The 18,787-nt window shown below is 46.9% G+C and overlaps 1 protein-coding gene across 5 annotated transcripts in view; it reads right to left on the bottom strand.

Moving 5' to 3' along the window:
• LPP (LIM domain containing preferred translocation partner in lipoma) overlaps positions 1–18,787 on the bottom strand; it is a 315,895-nt gene that overhangs the window by 275,488 nt on the left and 21,620 nt on the right. Inside the window, exons 3-4 of one of the 5 annotated variants that reach the window (XM_079315245.1) lie at positions 18,669–18,718; positions 15,376–15,479 (exon numbers count right to left, since the gene is read on the bottom strand). The exons of 3 other annotated variants lie outside the window; for them this stretch is intronic. The gene's annotated coding sequence lies outside the window, so the exon portion shown is untranslated. The remainder of the gene's footprint in view (positions 1–15,375; positions 15,480–18,668; positions 18,719–18,787) is intronic. One more of the 5 variants, XM_079315244.1, reaches the window with a different exon arrangement.

Raw genomic sequence — 18,787 nt, 5'->3', positions numbered from 1 at the left:
TCAGCCACCCCTCCAGCACTGCCTGCTCCCCTGACCACAAGCTCCACGAGGCTTTCTCACTGCCCAGGAGGCCCATGACCGCTGGCAATGTCACACTGCCCCCCCAGAAAGGCAACACTGAAATCCACTCCTATTTTCCATGAGCTAAGCGAAACAGCCTAAATATTACCCAGCACTGCCAGCCCTTGTGATGGGTAAATGCTTCTGCGATCAGGGGGACATCTTTATTTAAATGGCATCTGTATGGCAGGTGCCATCAGCCTCGTCACCCAATCCATTTGTGTCAAAGCCTTATGCAACCACTACAAATGAGCCCCATCACTCACCCAGCCTGCTCACACAAAAGGACTGTGTGCCAAGCATGCTGACCCCTCTAGCAAAATCACCATGATCCAGCTTTTTATAGAAAACAGCTGATCTCCTAAGGACTCTCTGCCACCATAACTTGAATTGCACAACTTCCAGGGCCAGGCACATGGCTTGGGATCTGCCCGCTCAGGTAGGCAGCGACTTCACAACACAAAATGCTCACAGAAAATACGCCCAATGCAAATGACTTTATTTCTGGAAGAACAGAATTTTTTTTCCCCCCTCCATGTTTTAGCTTACTCCACCTTCCAAAATAGCCTGAACTTAGTCAAGAAAGGCATGTTCATTTTGGAATGAAGCTGCATGCACACAAAGCACTCACAGAAGAGCTGTGGCAGAACAAGTTGTTCCTCAACAGCTATTCTGAACCACGTCTCAGTAACAGATCCAGAGCACATCTCTGTAAACGAGACATGTTGATCTCACAACCTGGTTGAAGCGGTGGGTAGAAACTTAAAACTTTTACAAAAGCATGAGCACTCACTGACAACTCCCTTGAAGTAAGGGCACCATGATCCAAGGGAAAAAAAAACAAACATACATCATTCACTTCTTTTCTAGAGGCCTGCTTTGCATCTTCAAGTGTTCAAAAGTCACTAGTCCAGCCCCGGTGTTGGTAAGAACAGTTTAAAAAACTATACAATAAAAATTATTGAGTTTAAAGTTTACCTCCTGTTTGGGAAAAGAAATTCCTTTTTCCAAAACATCGCTACACAACCACAAGGCCCAGAAACTTACATTTATTTCAAATAGAAGATAAGATATTAAAGGAAATTACAGATTTAAGGAAATGCAGGAGATGTAAAGGACCTGATTTATAGCAGAGCTTGTCAATAGAATCAATAGAAACCACTGAACATATTGAACATTAAAGCTAATACTCTGAATATATCAAAACTCCATTTTGCCTATTATTATTTGTGATTGCAAGGTGTCAGACCAAAAAGTGGTTTAGAAGAATGACTTCTATCTTTGCTGCTTTTACACAGCCTGAACACTTCAGTCTTTCTGAATGGGAAATTTTTTTAAAATAGTGTGTTAGCATTTTTGTTTTCTGATTTTGTTTTCCCCATTCAAAATTTCACTCAGCACTGCAAGCACTAGTTAATGCAACGCCTTTCCACACTCTCTTTTTCACTGACAGGCTCTCAGTATCCAGGACTCTGGCATAGTGAGAAAATCTTTGGGAAGCATCATTTAAACAAAATAAACTGCCGAATTTTTTCCCTTAAAAGGTTTCACAGGCTTAGAGTTTTATACAACAGCTTGTTTTTACAAACTGTATATTCAGGATCCGGTTTAAATCGGTGTCCCGTTTCAGCCACCCTGCCTAAAACATGCACTTACTTCCTTTACAGCAATGTGAATTTGCTCACCGTGGCCAACTCATACCACATCCCTATTAGATGCATATATATATATATATATATATATGTATATATATACAGGCATGTGCTGTCTCATCTAAGCTGGCCACGACCAACACCAGGCTCATTCAGCCAGCAGGAGGGTTCCTAAAGCGCTATCTGCACCCGGGTGGTTTAGTGTTACTGGGCTAAAGGAAACACAGAGACATCCTGTTTATAGGCTGTAGAGCCCGATGGATAAACAGGCGCACCTCAGTGACAGGCGGAGCGGGGAACAAAAGGGCACAAAGAGAGGCTCAGCGGGTGTGAGGACACCGAAATGCCAGGCGGGCTGGGAGGCTGCAGAATGTACAGAATGTGCACCCGTGTGCCGGGGCTGCCCACCCGGCTCGTCTTTCGCTTCCTGGCACCCAGCGAGGCGACACCGGAGATGTCTCCACAGCTCCTCCCTGCTCGCCCAAAGCACGCCCACCCCAGCCCGGCTTTCTGCGCATTCTGGGTTTCAGCTGCCACGGGCACGCTCGGGGTCTGTGCGGAGACACGGCGGCAAGGGTGGTGAGCAGTGTCAGCAGAGTGTCAGCCTCTGCTGGGAAAGCTGACAGCCTTCCCTGGGCTGCATGGACAGGGTCTGAACCAAACCCCAAGGTCTGCTGTATGCCCCATCCCCAGCTGCAGCAGGGAGGAGAAAGTCCCAAGATATGTTCCTCCCATTCCTCTTCAGTCAGGAGAACACTGCAAGTCCATCACCAGGTCAGAAGGAGGTACCAGACTTATTTTTATTTGAATTACCACATGTGCTCATTGTTCCAGCAGGAGGGTCTGGGTCAGGGACAGAACTATGGGCTGGATGCAAGAAACAGGAGATGCATAGAAAAACCACAAAACAGCCCTCTGCTCTTGACATGGTTCTGTCCATCATTGAAGTGATAAAAAAAAAAAAAAAAAAATTGAAGTTCTACTTTGGTCCAGACCCAAGAGCCCCTTGTGCCTCTAGCAGGTGTAAACCCACAATACTCCTCTCCTGTTCTGCCCTTGCCCAGGAAGCAGAACCCCTCTGGATGTTCAACACCTGCCAAGCACCAGTGTTGTGGCCATGGTGACTCACTAAGCCAGCTCCATGGAGCTCCAGGCTGCCTCCAGCCTCTGCAGCCAACCTTCTCCAAATAACACCTCTGCTCCACAAAGAGCCAGCAGACAGGGACATCTAGCCATTGTTGACACCATCGAAACAAACGGGGTAAACTGGGCAGGGAACATGGAAGACCTGATGGGCTCAGAAAAATAAGGAGCCCAACAGGGATGTTTCCTACCTGGCAATCTTCACATGAAACATCTCATCCTGCTTTCCACACCTTTGCTGCTCCACTGATCATTTTTCCCCCTTCACTAGTGAACACAGGGAATGAACCCACATCCATTCTCACCCAACACAGAAGGGAAAGTTTTGGTTCCCTTATTTCCAGTTACAGACAAGCATCTCATGTCAGCTCACAGAGGAGGATTTGAACAGAGCACTGACACCTCACAGGCAACCCATAACAAGAGATCCAGGTCAAGGCTCAAGTGTGACTTCTCACATGTTTCCTTTTTGGTTTTTACTGCCTTATTTTCTCTGCAGGTCCAGGAATTCCCTAGAATGAAGGGACAAACCTCAGCATGTTCCCCAGCCCTTCTAGTCTGACAGACTCCATCCAAACCCTGTCCTAAGCACAAGCAAGGGAGAATTACCCCATGTGTACAAGCAGAGCTTGCTGGTGATGCCAGCGTTCACACTCTTACATCACAACATGGCTGGCACAGCCAATGCTTCACAGCCACCACAAAAACACCACAGTTCTGTGGTGAGGACACACAAGAACAGGACTTGCTCACACTGACACAAACTGGAGATGAGGCAGTGCTGCCAGGCCCTAAGCTGATGAATTAAGGCCTGGGGAACCTGAGAGCTTCTCCCAAAAGAAAGTCCTGAGCATGTAATTTCTCACTTGTTTCCCGTCCTACTCTTTGTCTCCTGCAACAGAGACACCTCTGACTCATATCAGGTTTCCACAGGGCCTGACACAACAGGTAGAAAGACTCTCCTCGAAATCAAAAAACAGCAAGCAACAAGGTGACTTGTGTCTTGGCCAAGAAGGACCCAGATACAAGACAGTCCTAAGAGGCACAACTCCAAGGTAAATAAATGTTGATGAACTCCTTTCTCGTCAGCTCTGTGTAGTTCTTTTGCCTTTGCCATCCTTCCAGCTGGAAAAAAAAGTTCATTGAGAATGAAAGATAGTGACTCGCAGTGAGCAGTGACAGATGCTGCCTGCCTGCATGTGTGAAAAAACTCTGACAGGCAGAAATAACACACCTCACATGTCTTGTGGTGGCAGTGAAGCAATAAATATTCTAATAGACTACTGAGGCTTATAGTAATAATGCTGAGCTCCCTTTACAGAAGCCACTCCCCATGCCAGATGACATCTGCCATGGTATAGATGTTCCTGGAACAGGGAGATATTTTTAAATCTCTCAATGTGGCACAAAACTGTGAGTGTATCAGCCAAAATACCAGCCATCACAGCATTTATATATAGCCTTGCACATACCATCTATAGATGGGAACACAGATACATGGTATCTAGCAGCATTACAAACAGACATTCTTCTGCTGGTCTCCAGGACTTGAGAAGAAACTTCCCAGCCAGCAGCTCCGCCCATGTCATCCCACCCTGTACTCTTCTCCATCGGATTCTGTTCCTCAAGTGTGTTAATTCTCATCATCAAAAGCACTTCCCACATGTCCCCTATTTTTATAGGGCACTGCAGGTGACAGGGTGTCCCCACAGCTCTGAGCACCCCTCTGTACACACACCTTCCAAACCAGAACCCACAGACCCCAAAACTTCCTCTGTGCCATGACAGGTCCTGAGATGGGGTTAGAAAATCCTCAAGCAGTCCAGTTCACCCAGGGACAGCTCTGACACATACAAACTCTAGGCATGGTTCCTATCAGGGGCAGAAATACAGAGGTGCTAGTGGGAAAAGAATTTGCAAGCTCCAAACTAGCAGTAGCTCCCCATGGAGCACCTGTAAACACTTCCCAGGAACTCTGCTGACAGCCTAGTTACTGCAGGGGAAAAGGAAAAATTAAAATGGTTTTTAAAAGTGGCTTCAGGTCCTACGATACATTCTTTCACAAGTATGAAATGTGCATCAGCACTTCACGAAGAGCACCACAGCGATCAAAGCCAGGGTGATGTTTAAGCTCTTGATTCAGTTATCTGCCTAATAATAACCCCAAAGAGCACTCCTTGCCTGGCTGCCTGCCAGACCACATGTAGTCTCTCTGCCCTTTCTGCCTTCTTTCTTTTATTTTTTTAAATTTTTTTAACTTTGTCAGACATGGAAACGTTGACTCTAAGAAATTCTGCCTCTTCCGTGAAACAGATTGGCTGAGACTTCTTCATTGTTGTGGAAACCATGACTTGAGTGCCAGGGAGGAGAGACAAAGGGGAAAACTCGTGTATTTTGCCTTCACGTGTGCTTTATTTTCTCCCCTGGCAGGAAACAGTGAGAAAGACTCTGACCCAGCTGCCGTCAGCTGCTGCGTTGGAAGTGATTGTATCAGCTCCACCTGCTTATTGTGGTATTATTCAAGACTGCAAGGACAATGATTTGAGGCAAATCAGCAGTGACTGGTGTGTTCTCGAGGGACAAATGCTACACTGGTGCATGACACAAGTGATCCACAACAGCAGGACAGCAGTGCCAAGGTTGGGAGGAAGAAGGAAAGTGGGACAGAGGGATAAACATCTCCACCTGTTTTTCTAGGGAAAAAGAGATATAACAAGGGAGCATGGCTTGTTGCACGACTTTTTCCAGCACTCAGAAGCAACAAATGAACTGCACCAAGTGATCCGGCAGCTACAGCTCAGAGAGGAATATCATGTCCTTGTCATGCTTTCAAAGCCTTACAGACTGCAAGGAGTTTAACGTGGTTTCTTTATACTCAGAGAATAACAGCCTTGACAAAACAGGCTGTGAGGTGCCACACTTTGCCATTCACACCTGCTAGGGATGTGGCCCTGTGCATCACTGAGCTCAGGTGTGGTGTAGCCCCACTGAAGCAGGTCCTGCAGACCACTCCTCACAGCTAGCTACGTGTCAAAGCAAAAAAGGAGGCTCCAACCTGCACGTGGACAACAGCACAGGCTGAAGCAACTGCTGCTGAAGCATGAGAGAGGCACTTCAATGGTGTTTGTAAAAGGAAAAGATAAAAAGGGAAAAAGCATACCTTTGCAAGTTCCAGCATAAGAAGAAAGCCCCAGGTCACTGCTGTAGCTAATGAGAAGGGCGACAGTGGTGCTCAGCAAGACTGTTAAAAACATCCTCATGACTTTTTTTTTTTTTTTAATCAAGCAAAATACACACAAACAGCATCGTGTCCACAGCAGGCTGCTGCTTTGACATCCATACAGCCAGTAAGACCCTGTGAAGTTTTAACAGGCAGGTCAAGCCTACAAAGACTTTGCTCCCACCCTCTCCTGCCTCCACGACATACCCCGTTCCCCAGTGGTTTTGCTCTGAGAACTTCACAAGCTTTCACCAGAATTGCTGCTCGGAGAGCAGCCTGCTCACAGACAAAGCACACACAGCTCCAGCAGGAGAGAAGCCCTTGAGCTTATTCTGCATCATATTCCTCTGGGATCCGAGCAAATAACAACATCTCATAAAAACAAATTACATCAGGCGTGGGACCCTCTGACCCATATGGGTGAGTTTTCATAGGAATTCACCACTTTTACCTCCAGACAGTCAGAGAAGTGGAAGCAAGCCAGGAAAGAAGGGCGGCATCGCCCTTTGCAAACACCTAACGAGCCCAACCGAAAACATGAAGCCAGGCACCTTTGGAGACATCCCCCTGCACACACCAGCAGGGCAGGTGGCTGCAGATGAAAAAAACCCACCAGGAAAGATCTTCCCTAGGAGCTGATATTTCAGCTATTAAAGAAGTCTCTGTTTAAACAGACATTAATTGCATATGCTCAGGAATTTTTCAGCTTTACCACTTAAAAATCACCCAAAGCTACTTTGAGGCTCTTCCTTTTTTCTCTCCCACCCTTATTTGCTCTGTAAACACATTTGTGTGCGCCCTGGATCCTGTAACGTTCTGCTGCAGTGACAGCAGCTCCAAAACAGAACAGCAGCAACCTACACATCTCACCAGGGACTGCTGAATATCCTGGGTCCTGCCCCTGCCACCACAGCACACCACACAGCCCAGCTCCTGGCAGAACCTTCTCCCAGCACAGCATGAAGCAGAAGATGCCATTGGTGCCATTTATACCAACAGGAAACACTGTCAGGAGCCCAGGCTCACAAACTCAGCCTGCTCCCTCACAGGCTGAGACTACCCCAACAAAACCCTACCTGTTAACAGTGGGGTTTATTTAATAAAGTGCTGTTGCAAGTTCACCCACAGATCAGGCCTTGACTATGGTGGGTGGAAGATGTGAAATAACTGCAAATCCTTTGTACCCTTTTGAAGATGCTGCTGAGGTCAGCCCAGTGATACTTCCCCTCTCATGCCAGGGTGGCAGAGAGCCTCCTGTACACAAGTACGATCACAGCCAACTGCCACCCATAAGGGCTGCCCATAAAGCTGCTCATGAAGATGCCAGGAAGAAGGACAGGACAAATGGAATCATAAAACTTGGATCAATTCTTTGCCATGCCATATACGTACCTACACATAAATGTTTATATACACCTGGCAACATCTGTGCAGCTTTGGGTGAGCTTTGACCCTTCCTGGTCAGTAAACAGATCATAAAATCACTGCCCTAAACATACCTGGAGGCAAGAGAACACCCAGCAGCTTCATCTCCACCCCATCACTGCACTCAGCAGGAAATCCAGCAAGGACTCACCAGTGAAATGCCTCTCAAACCCAAGGGAGTGATCTGTGGCACCAGCCCAGAGGGGCTGCTGGCAGACAGCCCATGATACTTGCTATTATGTCCCTTAATATTGCCTTACATTTCACACATCTGTTGGCCTCTCTCCCCAAGGGAAAGGCTGGGAGTGACTCCTCTTGTCAAACAGGTCTGATCCGTGCCTCGAGCAACACCAAATCTCCTGAGAGCGGCCAGGAATCTCCTTCCCCTCTGAAATCAGGTCACCTCCACCACGCTCAACCTCAGCCCACCCAGAAAGTGAAGTCTGAACCAAAACTCAGACACCTTTGACCAAGCTGGCCATGCCACCACCACTAAGCCCAGCAAAGCAGCCTTTGCAGCACCTCACAGAAGGGAGAGTAGGAGAGGAGAGTCATTTTTGACAATGAAAATGTAATGGAACATTTTGTATCGATCAACTGTGGGATGAGTCATGTTTAGAACCACTCGCCTCCTCTTCCCCTCGCTTCCCCACCCCCAAATTATGGACTGCAAGAAATGAGCACAGATAATGGGCAATTTGAGATGTTCTGAACTCAGGTTATTCTCCTGCTGGAACAGCATGCCGTGACAGTAGATGGACTGAGCTCCAGAGATGTCCTACATGCTCCCACGCTGTATACAGGCTACAAAAAATGTGTCTAAATAATGGGGCAATTAGGAAAGAACTAGAAGGATGGGCAACTACTTTGCAGGGGAAATGAGGAGTCAGAAGGAAAATCTGAGCAGGAACAACAGTAAAAGGAGACACACAAAAATAGATAGGGATCAGACACAAGCCCCAGAAAAAGATAAGCTAGCTGGAGGTACATTTCTACATATGCACACACACACACAATCTCTGATTTGCTGTCTGAGTCTCTAGGGGACTATCTAACTTTGAGGGTATAAAGCAGAGGATGACAAGCTGCTTATGCACTTGCCTATTAACATTTGGCAGTGGGACACAGACAGGATTTGACCACCCAGCACCCCACCACATGGGGCATTCAATCTGGCCAAGAGATCTTCCAGTGCTGGATTCCAGCCAGGACCAGTACACTCCATCCAGAGAAGAAACTGGTACTTCATACCCTGGGAGATGACTAATTGCAGTAGCTGAGTTATGGCATAGCTTGTAACACACAACGAAGAGACATTAAGGTCATCTTGCTCACATCTACACCATCCCCTCCCACAGCAGACTTGCTGCTCTTTTTTTCCTCCTACTCTTTTTCTCACTTTCTACCCTCCCCTTCAACATTCTTTCCTTTCAGGTCTTCTCACCTCCCTCCATACCCATTTACCTTCCTCTCTCGATCCACTCCTCCAGCACTTGAAAAATCCTTCTCATCACCCACAACTCCCACAGCAAAAGCCTTTCTCTTCCAGGAATCTGCTTTATCTGGAGTTTGATCTCCAGCAATTACCTGTGCTAGCCCTTCCACAGACCTCAAGTGCACATTTGTCTGCCTTGCTTTGCAGAATCTTTAGGACAAGGATTGTCATATTCCCCACTTGTAAAGCCCAGGATACATTTACTGGGCTAGTAAGTGATAAATAAGCCACCTCAGCATTTCAGGGTAGCTCAGTGTGGGTTCCCTCGGTGTTTGCTTTCCCTCCACTGCAGACTAATTTACCAGTAAGACTTTTTCTTCCTTATCTCTGTTACAAGGTTATCACTTAAATTTATCTGCATTTTTCAAAAAAAGTTGAGACAGGGTGGTGGGGAAACAAAAGGCCTTTAACAGCCCAGTTCAACCTCAGCTCAAACCCTGAGATGTAGAGGAACTGGTGGGAGTACCATGGGGAGAGATCACAGCTAGAAATAACTCACTGGGGTTATTTCAAACCCCACATCTCACTTCTATTCAGTCTTCAGTAGGATTTTGGACAAGCAGACACACATGCCTGTTTGCTCAGGGAGAAATTATCAAATCTACATCCAATTCCACCAGCTGAGTGTGTGTCTGCCTTTAGAAGGAAGCTGGAAAAGAGGCGAGTAGACTGTATAGATGGAAAATCAGGGTAAGGAAATAATAATTACAAAAAAAAGGTTCCCCACAACACACAGGACATCCAGAGGTGACTAAGAGGCTGCCTGGGCTTCAGTGAATAAAAAGATCGCAAGAGGGAAAACAAAACCCTCCACCCATGCACAGAACTGGGCTGGTTGGTTGGCAACCACAGCCATTCGGGATGGGGGATTTGCATAACAGGTGGAGCACTTCCCAGAAATCAAGGTGATAAAATGCTCATTCAATTAAAATAAGAGGGCAAAAGTACTTGTTAGGCAGCTCACTGAGTCGAGATAAAGAACCAGCTTTTAGCAACATGAGCACCTAGGTTGTCTGGGGTTTCTGGCTCCCTGCACTCCTCCACCAATGGATCTCACCCATCTCCCCACACACACCAGCTCCACACCTACCTGAGGAATGGCTCCAGTCACTTCAACACACCCATCCCCAGTGCCCTCCCAGCTTTCAGAAATACTTCACTGGGAACATGCTCAAAAGCCACATCCTTCTCCATCCCTCTGCAAGGTGATCTGATGCAGCTTTCATAGACCTGCACATCTTGCCAGAGAATTGGCTGATAAGTAACAAAGCACTGCAGGAAGCACACGTGTCAGGAAGCCTGTGTGATAACAACAGTGAGAAACCTCATCCGAGGGAAAAATTGCAATTTTTATTCTTGGTTTAATCTGAACTCACCAGCTACCCTCAGGACTACATAGCAAACAGGAATGCCTCCACTAAATAACAGCGAGGGCATTCAAATCCCCCTGTGGTTAGACATGGTCGCCAAATCAACAAGAAAGACACAAAGAAAATTAAGAACAAAAGCCAAACAATCACCTAGAAAATAACATGAGACCACGTAAGAACACCAAGCCAACAAGCCCCCTTCCTCCATAAGGAATGCCCCTTCCTGCATAGCAGCATTTCACCCAATAGAGATGGAAGAGCTGACCCTGGAAACTTGCCCAGAAGTTTTTACATCGCTCAGAACCCTGTGCATAAAAGGGCATCAGTGGTGACACTCTTGGTGAACTCCTGCTGGCCAAGATGTCTGGCAGGTATAGCTAAAAAAGCCAGCTCTGGAAAATATTGCCTTTTTATAGCTTATCTCAGTGCAGACAGCTGCCTCACACCTCTCGAAATAGCAGGATTTAACAGCCATGTTTGCAGGGACAGATTTTAAAGGTTCCATCTTCTAAGAAACAACCTACACATTCAGAAACAGGAGGCCAGATTTGTTTTGATACTGGAACCCCCTTCCATATGCTAAGCATACCCACGGATTTGCAAAAACCCTGCTCTGAAAACGGGATGTTCATTCAGCAACAGGCGACAAGGAACTTGCGTTTGCCTTCCTATAGAGCCTGTTCCCAGCACAATCAGCAGCGAAGCAGCAACATGATCAGGCTGATATTGCCTTTTGCTGAAAATACTTGGCATTTTAGAAGTAAAACAGTGGTGGAGGAAAGCATTAAACACTGGAAAAACAAGACTAATAACTTAAATACAAATACCCCACAGGCAATCAGCACCTCTCTGTTGCTCCTCTTAAGGTGGAGCAAGTCAGGATCAGATCCCAAAGCATTGCTTTGATTTGTTTGAGGTAATAAGGACTGAGCTAGGAGATTCATGGGTCAGTCCCACAGCTGCAAACCCCAACCCCAGGAGCCTGGAGGAGCTTCTTCAGCCTCCTCAACTCTATCATGTTCGTGAGTGCAATAGTGAAAATGTTATTTTCCTACCTTTTAGCACTAACAAGCTTTTTTAGATAAAAAGCATCAAATTCCCATGTATTTAACACTGGAAGTCCTGATGCAAAAAGATGTAAATGGCTCTGAATCTAACACGGCCTTGCAAAATGTCCAGGGTACCACCTTTTACTACCAGTAGTTGGACCAGTTGACTACAGCATGTTCCTCATCAAGAAATTTCTTAATTTTTTTTACAGAATGAAGGGGTACCTAGGACAACAACCTGCTGTGAAATGACCAAAATTTCTATGCAAACAACTCATTAACAGTGTTCAAATCCAATTTAAATTACTAGTTGTTAAAGTGCTCCTCAATTTCATGGTAAGTTTCCAAGCAAAATTACATGCTATGTACTATTTAATTGATTGTTTTCTACTTCTTAACATCCATTTATTCCCTCCTCCTGTCCTTTTCTTAATTTCAAGGGATGCTAATGACTTTTCAGGGAAGAAAGGGGAACAGCAAATGGAGTTGAAGAGGGATTTACCTGAAGAACAAGGATGTAGGAGGGAAGTGGCTGCCAAAAACAGGCAGCTTCACCCGAACTTGTCCCTCTGATATTTTTGCAGTAGGGGTGTGAGACAGCACAGCACAAGGATTCTTTTCCTCTCCACCACAGGCAGCCAGGCTTCTGAAACCTGATATTTCTTTAAAACATTGTCCTCCCCCACCAGGACAAGCAGTAAGCACAGTTAACTATTCCAGGGCATCAGTAAAGCAACAAGAGCAATCCCTTTCCTCCTTCTGGGCACATTAGTCCTTGAACCAACACACTCACTGGAGGCAAATAAGTTGCTCTCACCTGAAGATCTCATCCCAAATGCAAATACCTAACTCACAGGAGTGAAGTCCCCCCCCAAAGCTGACTGAAGAATTTGGCTGTGAGTGAAACCTCCTGCTGTGTGACCAGCTGGTACAGGAGAAGGTGTATGATAAAGCTAATAACAACAGACATTTCTTAAAAGCCTGCACTCCACTCAGATCCCAGGAAAGAGCAGCCCTACAATTAGGTGAAGTGCCATCTGGAAATTTCTAATGTAATGACACTTGTGGAGATCATGTCATACACTAGCAACGCACATCAACTTTATGAAATACTCAATGCTTCTTGATTTACCTTTAAGCAACTGATGCAGAAATATTTTAAATATGACTTTATTAGAGTAAGAGATGGGTTTGACAGCATCACTCTGCCTGAGGCCACAAAGCACCCACCTGTCTGCAGGAGCTGAGCACAATCCATCACATGAAATACAGAGATTTACACTTTTCCCAAGTCTGCCATACAGTGCCCTAATTTCTATGCCTGCACACCACAATAACACCACTTCCCTCAGCCTTCAGGCACAATTTAGTACTTTAAGGGATCCAAAACCTTTGCCTAAAGAAATGCAAAGTATAAGATGTGCAGAGGTTTGTAACCTTCACCCCCTTCCACCCACATGTGCTAGTCCCCTGCTATCTGGGACAGCTGCTCTTACCTGCCCTGGGGCACAAACACCAGCCCTCAGTGCATTCTGAGCTCCCTCAGAGCACTCAAATCACAGTGCTGGTGTAACCCCTTTGCCAACTATGCAGTGCCAGCCCTGGATTGATCAGGGCAACAGCCAGGATGAAGGATGGGCTGTGAACCAAACCTCCCTACATGGGAGCTAAAGCAAGTCCTTGGCGTTTAATACATCATTAATAGAGACTGAGAGAAGCTTAAGAAGGGCAGGCATGGAGTTCTCTGAACATTCTCGAGGGCCAGTGCCATGGAAGGCTTCTCAGGCTGCAGTGTTTACCAGGTGCCAGGCTAGAGGAGGAAAAAAAAATCTTTAGACAGCTGTATTAATTTACAGGTCAGCCCCTAATGGCTCTGTTCTGGAGCAGGAGAAAATCCTTTGTGGATCCTGGATAGCATCAGTGGTCACTGAATCTGCTCAGGTCCTGGAGAAACACCAGATGGAGAGCCCTGGCAGCCTGCAGTCCCAGCCGTGGGCATCGCCTCGTCCTCCTGAGCTCCCCCAGCTCTGCCCAGCACCCACCAGGAAAGGGGGGCACAGGCAGCACATGGGAGCTCATCCTTCACAGTCTGTCCAGCTCTCAAGTCACATCCTTGCAGGGGTGAGATGTTGCACAGAGAAGGATCAGCATGTGAACATTAAGATTCACAAAGCGCTTTCCCAGGCGTGCCAGACTAGCCCTGCCTGGAGCACTGACTAACAGCACCCAGGCACTGCTCATCCTTGTCTTCCAGCAAACAGCATGTCCTGGTGAGCAGGAAAAGGAGGAAACTGCGAGGGGAACAGAACATCATCATTTCCAGCCCCACCATGCTGTTCCCAGAGCATCAAGCTCAGCCACAGGCAGCTGGTGAAGCCTGCGTGTGCCACATCCATGTGCCACCAGAAGCACGGCCAGCACACAGGGCCACGTGTGCACACACAGAGGCAAGCACAGCACACAAGGACCAACACAGACCATGGCCCCATGGCCAGAATTCCACAGCTTGGCACCCCATGCACGACAGAGGATGAGTGTCTGCTGGGGGAGTCCTTGGGCAGAGGTTTCAGGTGCTGTGACAGCTCCCAGGGCTCTGTTTCCTAACTCATCACCTGCCCTGCCCCTTCAGGCTGGGCACTCTTCAGGACAGCAGTTCTTTCCTTTGCACCAAGCTCAGCCTGGCCAGGCCCTGACCCCAAAAGCTGCAGTAATCCAATCAGTCTTTTGAAACAACAAAGATTAAAATGCAGCTGAACTCTACAAACCCCCAGCATGTCCCAGCCACAGAAAAGGCTCCAGCAGTCCTTCATCACTTTTTGTGGCCGAGTGCTTTTTATCACACAGCCACCCTCAAGCAAACTATCTTTCCCTCTTCAGGACAATCTAGACAGCTTTGTACCTCAAGGACCTGCTACAAATCCACGTCTCTGGAAAAAACAATGAGCATTAAGCCCTATTTAAAAGAGCAAATGAAAATTGACAAGAGGTTTAACTTGCTAACAGTGGTCTTAAATTTAAGATAGAGAGTATGAAGCAACAAGTCTGAAGAAGCCTAAAAGTACCAGTTAGCTGAGAAGATATAAGGATTACTAACCAGCACTGGGAACTATAAAAGGGTTTTCACCAATGCCCCTTGCAAAGTAAAAGGATGAAGTGCAGTGCTTCCCATTTGAGGCACAGGACTGGCTGCTCCATGACCCCCAGAGCAGTGTTAAAAGCACTCTGTTACATGCTCCAAAAGACAAGAGGAATGCAGGATGGTGGATCTCTGCTCCAGATTCCCCAGCATGATTTTAGCTGCCATGAATAAAACAGGAAGGAGCATCTTCCAGGTTCCCCCCACACTCCTGACTGTCTGGATGAACTGCAGCTTCCTTTCAGGAAATAGAAAGGAAAGAGCAAAAAGAACCAGCCAGCTACAATATCAGACGTTAGAAACCTAACACTAAGGAAAAATACAGAAAAAGAAAAAACTCAGACACTCAAACTTTATCCAGTTACAGCAGCTAAACTTCAACTAAGAGTATAGAGTTAAATATTAACCTTTGAGAGAAATATGTCCATGTGTTATGCAGCCTTTTAACACACACACTCTTCCTTAAGAGACAGAAATCATACATAAGCTGTTTTCCTTGCTGACCACATGAATATATCCTCCTTTAACTCTATAGTGATCTACTGCCTTGCTGCACTAACCAGTGAAACTAGAAGGAAAAGTGTGACTGAATGGGAGCTGGCTTAAATTATCTTTATACCTACTCCTGAAGAAACATTTTGCCTTTGAGACCAATCCACTAAGCCAACTTTCCCTGCTACAGAAGGTTTCATTGGGTCCCTTGCTGTTGAACCACATGCCTGCCTCCACCAGCAATGCACAAACTTTGATGCAATCCATCTGACTAAATAAAACAACAAAAAAAAAATCCCAAGTTGCTTGCTATAATAGCAATGATGCACTTACCAGCATTCAGACAAGCTCCTTTGCTAACATGCTTCCCTCTCGAGCACATCAAATTTGGAACAAGGTCCAGGAGCAAGAGAGAACTGAAAACTGACCACAACAAGCTTCCAAAACAAGAAAGGGGGGGGGGGCAAAAAAAAAACCTTACTACAGGAATTCAAATCCTGCTTCCACCAGACCCTGAGTCACCTCCCCTCCCTTGCAATAGATCAGAGCAATGGGTAAACATTTCCAAATATGGAGATCAAAACTCCAAAGGATGTAAAAAAAAAAAAAATCACCCTTCTCTCCCTGGCTTTGGCACAGGGATGATTTGCCCCTCTGAAGCATGAGCTGAGCACATTGCCTTTGCTGACCTACACACAGCCTGGACATGGGGCCACACATAATCACCTTCAGTTGCACTTCAGGGGTTCCTGGAAGGATGGGTGGCACTGCATCTCTGTCCCCTACGAGGGATGCGCAGAAGATTCAATGGGAGCAACTCCAGGAGTTGCTGCTACTCAACTCCTGCAACAAACCTCTCTCATCTCTCTACTCACCAACAGAAAGCCTCCTAGAACTACTTTTAGGAGTGTTCTCTGAAGGCAAATAGGCAGATTTAGGCTGTGGTTATAGCAACATCATCTTGGCCCAGAAAAGGCAGGCTCAGCCATCAGTCACACCACATCCCACACTGGCTGCTCACCTGGCACAGGGAAACCTCCCCTCACCTGGCTTATCAAGCTAGGGCTTTATAAAGAGCACGTATTCAAACCTGCATTATGGGAAAAAAGTCCCACAAAAACAAAAGACAGCTCTGAAGAGAGGCACAAACAGAAGGACAAGACAAGAGATCCCTGCAGGTACAAGGTGCCCCAGGACGGCAGCACCCATCAACCCTGCTGGGACACACAGGTGGGAACTGGGGAGCACCCAGCCTCCCCACCCCTGGAAAAGGGACTTGAGTGTCAATGCTCAAACTCATAACCAAGTTTAAGAGGCAGTTTCCTCAGAGGGCATCACTCTCCCTGCAGAGCCTGCACAAACACCAGAGCAACATGCCCATGCCAGCATTGCCACAAGCACCAAGCCTCAACAGCAAAGGCTGACTCTGCCTGCCAGCATGGGACAGCAGCCTCCTGGTAGCTGCAGCCATGGCTCCAGGGGCAGGCAGCCTCTCAGGAATGTGCACAGCAGGACATTTGCAAGGCAAACAGGCTGCCGAGGCAAGGCGATCCAACCAGACCAGAGTGATTCCCCAGCACCACCCACAAGATGCTATTGAATTTATAGGGAAGGAATTCCAGAGCTGACTCTGCCCATGTATGGCCAAAACAAACTGTAAAAAAGTGACACTACAATACATCTGGCTTTCGCTGGTACTGGAGCACAGGCTTTGGGAGGAGCTGAAATCTTGCAGTGACAGAAGCTCTGCAATTACCTCCAGGAACTCAACAGTGGTTGGGGCCCGTGGCAGCAAGAGTTTAGCACCCACAGGTGACAGAAAACATTTAAATCATTGCTTTAAAAGGTAACAAAGGTCTCTGCCTTTTAGAAGACACCCACGTTTAACTCAATGATCCATTATTACCACTGGAAAAAAAAATAAAAAAATCAACCTTGCCTAGCAGCCCCAGCACACGTTCATTACACTGGTGGTCAAAACAGCAGCTTTAAAGAGCCAACAGTCCAAGTGGCACTAAGTGGTACACCAGGACAACCTCAATGCATTGCAGAATGGGACTAGCTCTCCATGTGTAGCTGATTAATTATTTCTCCAAAAGCCCACTTAAACCTCCCACAGGAGCTGTGTGCTCCCACAGCAGCAGGGTCACCCAGAGATTTCTCCATGGTCAGAAACGAGAGATACTCTCAAAACCAAGGTAAAAAGTGTCAGGTTTGTGCAGGTTTTTTTTACCAACTCTGACTCAAGTTTTCCAGCCCTCTGCAGAAAACAATCCCCAAGGTACTGCTTTTTGCAAGGACAAACAGTGGAATGAAGTAGAGAATTGTCAAAGGAAAGGAACAAAAGCATGGAAGGGGAACACCTGGAAGAGCAAAATCCCCATCACAGGCAGACACCAGCCCTAACAGCTCTGGTGTCCCACCAGAGATGAACAGATCAAAGCTCTCCCTAAGAGTTAAATGCCACCACCTTGCCTGCCCTGCCAGCAGAGAAACATTAGCTGTGTCAGCACGAGAGGCAGAGGGCTTACAGAATGGGAGAGGAATGCAGGCTGCAGTGGCACACATGGTGGGGACAGGGACACGAAACCCAGGGGATTGAGGGTTGCTCACATGGCTTTTGCCTTTGAGCAGGGGTCAGGCAGGGTATGCTTTATGGCTCTTGGGGTTGAAACCTGGGACTAATGCTTTTGTGACCTTAGAGGGACTCCCATTTCAGCAGCAAAGAGAACTGTTAAGAAGGGGTGGGAGTGCAGGGGCCTGAGCATATGAGGACAAGCCATTCCCCAGCTCCTGGCAGGCAGCCCAGCACTGCTTTTCAGTGTGTGCAAGTTATAGCCATCGAACTGGGAACAAGCACATGTCTCTTCCAGGCTGCACTTGCTACTCCCCCAGCTTGACTTTCCCCAGCACAGCACTAGGATCTCCTCTCCTTTTTCCAGCTGAAATGGCTTTACACCCTCTCCCTTGCTACTGTGATCACTATAACCAGAGGTACCTAAGCACCTGCATTCAGTGATTCTGCTTCAGAGCACCTTCCACTCCAAACAACACAGAAGAGAGAAATCAGAGGGATGGACACATCCATGTCCAACCATAGCCTAACCAGGAGCTCCTTGCTACATGGCAACAACACAAATCCTCCTCCTTGCCACAGTACTAAGCTTGGGAAGTGAAACCTTGGGGGTCGGAGAATAAAATCCAACTCAAGCCTCCTGAACAGCAGTACAAATTGCTACAAAGCAGCCACTGGGTCAGGGGTGGCCAATTTAAATGAAAAATTACAAATTACATATGCAGGATGTCTGAGAATATTTGGTTCATAAAAACATCTTGAAGGGGCAAAGAACAGAGGGACTGCTGCAGAATCACAGGGACACAGGCCATGTAATGCAGACAGCAAGAACCAGGGATGCTCAGACATACACATGCACAACCATGCACACACACACCTGCTCCTCCACCATGCACAAAGGCAGATTTAGGACTTGCAAGTTGAAGTCCTGTGCAGTCAAAAGCCAGCACAAATGTTTGTGACAGTTCCGCAGGCAAAGGCAAAAACCGGGTGCAGAGGAATAAATATAGAAAGAAGTCAGGCAGGCAAAGCAGGTGCTGGCTTGTAAAACCTTGGCCAGAAAGGCTCCCCAGGAGGTTGAATCTGGTAGTTTTGCAACAGCTCCACAGAAAGACAGAAGAGACAGAAAGAAAAAAGAGAACATGAATGCATATGCATTCTTTAATCACC

The sequence above is a fragment of the Erithacus rubecula genome (assembly GCF_903797595.1).
Source record: "Erithacus rubecula genome assembly, chromosome: 11".
NCBI lineage: Eukaryota > Metazoa > Chordata > Aves > Passeriformes > Muscicapidae > Erithacus > Erithacus rubecula.
The sequence above is the reverse complement of the archived record's forward strand: the minus strand, read 5'-3'. Positions and strand labels throughout refer to the sequence as shown.